Here is a 4,942-nt window from a genome sequence, read left to right on the forward strand (position 1 = left end):
TTTTTCTCTGCGTATTTCCTTCTTAGTAATCCTCTGTTGTTCTTTAAAAGCTTCCCAGTCCTCAGTTTTCCCACTCATCTTTGCTACGTTATACTTTTTCTCTTTTGACTCGTCAGCCATGGCCACCCCTGCCTCCTCATAGGATCTTCCTTTTTGGAATGAACTGATCCTGCATCTTCTGCATTATACACAGAAATATCCACCATTGTTCCTCCACTGTCATCTCTGCTAAGGTATTGCACCATTGAACTTTGGCCAGCTCCTTCCTCATAGCTCCATAGTTCCCTTTATTCAACTGAAATATTGTCACTGCCGATTGTACCCTCTCCCTTTCAGGTTGCAGATTGAAGCTTATTGTATTATGGTCACTACTTCCCGATGGCTCCTTCACTTGGACGTCCCTGACCAATTCTGGTTCGTGGCACAATACCAGATCTAGAATTGCCTTCTCCCTGGTAGGCTCCAGCACCAGCTGTTCTAAGAATCCATCTCGGAGGCACTCCACAAAGTCTCTTTCTTGAGGTCCAATACCATTCTGATTCTCCCAGTCTACCTGCAAGTTGAAATCCCCCGTAACAACTGTCGTAACATCTTTGCAACAGGCCAATTTCAGCTCCTTATTCAACTTCCACCCTATATCCATACTACTGTTTGGGGGCTTGTAGATAACTCCCAAGAGGGTCTTTCTACCCTTAGAATTTCTCAGCTCTATCCATACTGACTCTACATCCCCTGATTCTAGGTCCCCTCGCAGAAGAGACTGAATATCATCCCTTACCAACAGGGCCACCCCACCCCCTCTGCCCGTCAGTCTGTCCTTACAATAGCACGTATGGCCTTGAATATTCATTTCCCAGGCCCTGTCCACTTGAAGCCACGTCTCAGTTATCCCCACAATATCGTAGATGCCAATTTCCAAAAGAGCCTCAAGCTCATCCATCTTATTTCTAATACTTTGGGAATTCATATATAGTATTTTTAATTTGTTACTGCCCACACCCTTCCTATCAACCCCTATTTCATTCAACCTTACGGCATGATCCCCTTTTGAGTTTTCTGCTTCATTAATACCGTTGACTTTCTTGACTTCCCTTGTTCTAACTTTCCCTTCAATTTCCTTCTTAAACTTCCAGTTTGTCCCTTCCCCCCCCTGCTATTTAGTTTAAACGCAGCTGTGTTGTAGTAACAAACCTGCCTGCCAGAATGCTGGTCCCCAACCTATTAAGGTGCAACTGTCTCTTTTGTATAATTTATGCTTACCACAAAACATACCCCAGTGATCCAAGAATTTAAATCCTTGTTTCCTGCACCAGTTCCCCAACCACAAGTTCAAATCCATTATCTCCCTGTTCCTGGCCTCGTGGACTGGCAGTGTCATCTGTCTCTACGGTTTCCAAAAGATTCAACTTGTTCCTGACAAGTACTTCCCCTGCGGTCTCTTGCACCTGTCTCCTCTCTGCCTTCCTCATTGTCTTCTCTCTTCTGCTCTCTTCTGGTATGGAATTCAGGGCATTCCTCGACTTTAATTCAGTTTCGGCTATCCATCCTTTGAGAAAGTGCTAAAGCTTATGCTAGAGGGTTAGTTATTTTCTACTCTGCCACACGGGGAATTTTCTTTATTTGGGGATGTTCATTACTTCAGTTTTCGATTGGCTGTTTAAAGCTAACTTTGTTCCTTTATTTGACAAAATCAAACAAGATATTCGAAGATGGGAGGCGCTTCCAGTTCCTTGTTAGGTTGGATAGCTGTCATTAAAATGTATATTCTCCCCCGCCTACTGTACCCAATGCGAGTGCTCCCCTTGATTTTTCACTAGGAAAATATTCATGAGACTGAACAGCTGGTTTAGCTCTTTTACCTGGCATTGCAAGCGGACTCCAATTAAGTTAGCTAAATTGCAATTGCCTCACAGAGTCATAGAGTCATTGCTGTGCAGCATGGAAACAGACCCTTCGGTCCAACCCGTCCATGACGACCAGATATCTCAACCCAATCTAATCCCACCTGCCAGCACCCGACCCATATCCCTCCAAACCCTTTCTATTCATATACCCATCCAAATGCCTCTTTAATGTTGCAATTGTACCAGCCTCCACCACTTCCTCTGGCAGCTCATTCCATACATGTACTACCCTCTGTGTGAAAAAGTTGCCCCTTAGGTCTCTTTTATATCTTTTCCCCTCACCTTAAACTCTAGTTCTGTACTCCCTGACCCCAGGGAAAAGACTTTGCCTATTTACCCTATCCATGCCCCTCATAATTTTGTAAACCTCTATAATGTCACCCCTCAGCCTTCGACGCTCCAGGGAAAACAGCCCCAGCCTGTCCCTATAGCTCAAATCCTCCAACCCTGGCAACATTCTTGTAAATCTTTTCTGAACGCTTTCAAGTTTCACAACATCTTTCCGATAGGAAGGAGACCAGAATTGCATGCAATATTCCAACAGTGGCCTAACCAATGTCCTGTACAACCTCAACATGACCTCCAACTCCTATACTCAATACTCTGACCAATAAAGGAAAGCATACCAAACGCCTTCTTCACTATCCTATCTACCTGCGACTCCACTTTCAAGGAGCTATGAACCTGCACTCCAAGGTCTCTTTGTTCAGCAACACTCCCTGCCATTAAGTGTATAAGTCCTGCTAAGATTTGCTTTCCCAAAATGCAGCACCTTGCATTTATCTGAATTCAACTCCATCAGCCACTTCTCAGCCCATTGGCCCATCTGGTCCAGATCCTGTTGTAATCTGAGGTAACCCTCTTCATTGTCCACTATACCTCCAATTTTGGTGTCATCTGCAAACTTACTAACTGTACCTCTTATACTCGCATCCAAATCATTTATGTAAATGACAAAAAGTAGAGGACCCATCACCGATCCTTGTGGCACTCCACTGGTCACAGGCCTCCAGTCTGAAAAACAACCCTCCACCACCACCCTCTGTCTTCTACCTTTGAGCCAGTTCTGTATCCAAATGGCTAGTTCCCCCTGTATTCCATTAGATCTAACATTGCTAATCAGTCTCCCATGGGGAACCTTCTCCCCCCACAGACTGGGGGAAATGGATCTCCCGGACATTAAAAACTATCGACTAAGCTAGCTTTTATCTTATGTGAGTGACCGGGCTTGAGGGGACCCCCTTTCAATATGGTTAGATATTGAAACCTGTCAGGCAAGGTGCCCCCTGAATAGTTGACTGTTCTTGGACAAAATGAGGACAGTTAGGAAATATTGCCAAAACCCAATAGTTATCAATACTGTTAAACCATGGAGGGCAATGTGGTGGAATGAAGGCAATATTGCCAAAACATCTTTTTTTACACCTATAGTTGGTATGCCAGGTTTTCAACCAGGGATGATGGATTTGGGGTTTAATCTCTGGGCAGCTTGGGGTGTGTCTTGCATGGGTGATTTACTTGAGGAGAGCACAACGATGTCTTTTGACCAGTTAGCTCGGAAATACGAGCTACCTAATAGGGACCTCTTTCGTTTTTGTCAAATTAGGGATTTCATTCAAAAAAGGACTACACATTTAACTGATCCCTACAGATCCAACACAGAGAAGAGGGTGCTAAGAACACACTTTCTGTAAGCACTCTGTCTCTCCTGGTGGTGGGAGAGTAGGGTGGCCCCTCAGACAAGACCAAACGGCTTTGCAGGATGTGGGAGAGAGTGTTAGATTTTGAGATCTCCTCAGAGACATGGGAAGATGACACCGGTGACAAGCGGTGTCCCGCAGGGTTCAGTGTTGGAGCCGCAGCTGTTCACATTATATATTAATGATCTGGATGAAGGGACTGGGGGCATTCTAGTGAAGTTTGCCGACGATACAAAGTTAGGTGGACAGGCAGGTAGTACTGAGGAAGTGGGGAGGCTGCAGAAGGATCCAGACAGTTTGGAGGAGTGGTCCAGGAAATGGTTGATGGAATTCAATGTGAGCAAATGCGAGGTCTTGCACTTTGGGAAAAAGAATAGAAGCATGGATTACTTTCTAAACGGTGAGAAAATTCGTAAAGCCAAAGTACAGAGGGATCTGGGAGTGGTTCTGCTGACTCTGAGGGAGCTGGATCAGTGTCAAGAACTTTCGGCATTGAAATAAAGGGAGACTTGGTGACGGGAAAAAAAGGAAAATGATTCTTATGTGGGATATGGGCATGACTGTTGATGGCAGCATTTGTTACCCAACTCTTGGAGAGGGTGGACGCTAGGAAATTGTTTCTGTTAGGCGAGGAGACTAGGACCCGTGGACACAGCCTTAGAATTAGAGGGGGTAAATTCAGAACAGAAATGCGGAGACATTTCTTCAGCCAGAGAGTGGTGGGCCTGTGGAATTCATTGCCACAGAGCGCAGTGGAGGCTGGGACGCTAAATGTCTTCAAGGCAGAAATTGATAAATTCTTGATGTCACAAGGAATTAAGGGCTACGGGGAGAATGCGGGTAAGTGGAGTTGAAATGCCCATCAGCCATGATTGAATGGCGGAGTGGACTTGATGGGCCGAATGGCCTTACTTCAGCTCCTATGTCTTATGGTCTTAAGGTCTAAGATATTTAGGAAAATGCAAGAAAGATCTCGATTTGCGTTGGGACCCATGCTTTACAGTGGAAGATTCTCTACAGGGCCCACTTGGCTCCAGATAATTTATCAAAATTTAAACCAGGAGTATCTTCAAGGTGTCCCAAGTGCAAAGCAAGTATGGGCACTCTTTCTCATCGTCTCTAGTCCTGTTGCAGACCCCGGACATACTGGAGCACTGTGGCAGGTGCAATAGAGAGGATCTTGGGGGCAAGGGTGGAGATGGACCCAGTTTCTCTACTTCTAGGCCTGCGCAGTGTATTCCCTATAGATGCACTTTCTAACATCCCTACTTTTTGCATCAGAAAGAAAATTCTGTTAGGTTGGGTGTCTGAAAATCCTCCGGATTTGTCAGGCTGGTA

The sequence above is a fragment of the Chiloscyllium plagiosum genome, chromosome 3 (assembly GCF_004010195.1).
Source record: "Chiloscyllium plagiosum isolate BGI_BamShark_2017 chromosome 3, ASM401019v2, whole genome shotgun sequence".
NCBI lineage: Eukaryota > Metazoa > Chordata > Chondrichthyes > Orectolobiformes > Hemiscylliidae > Chiloscyllium > Chiloscyllium plagiosum.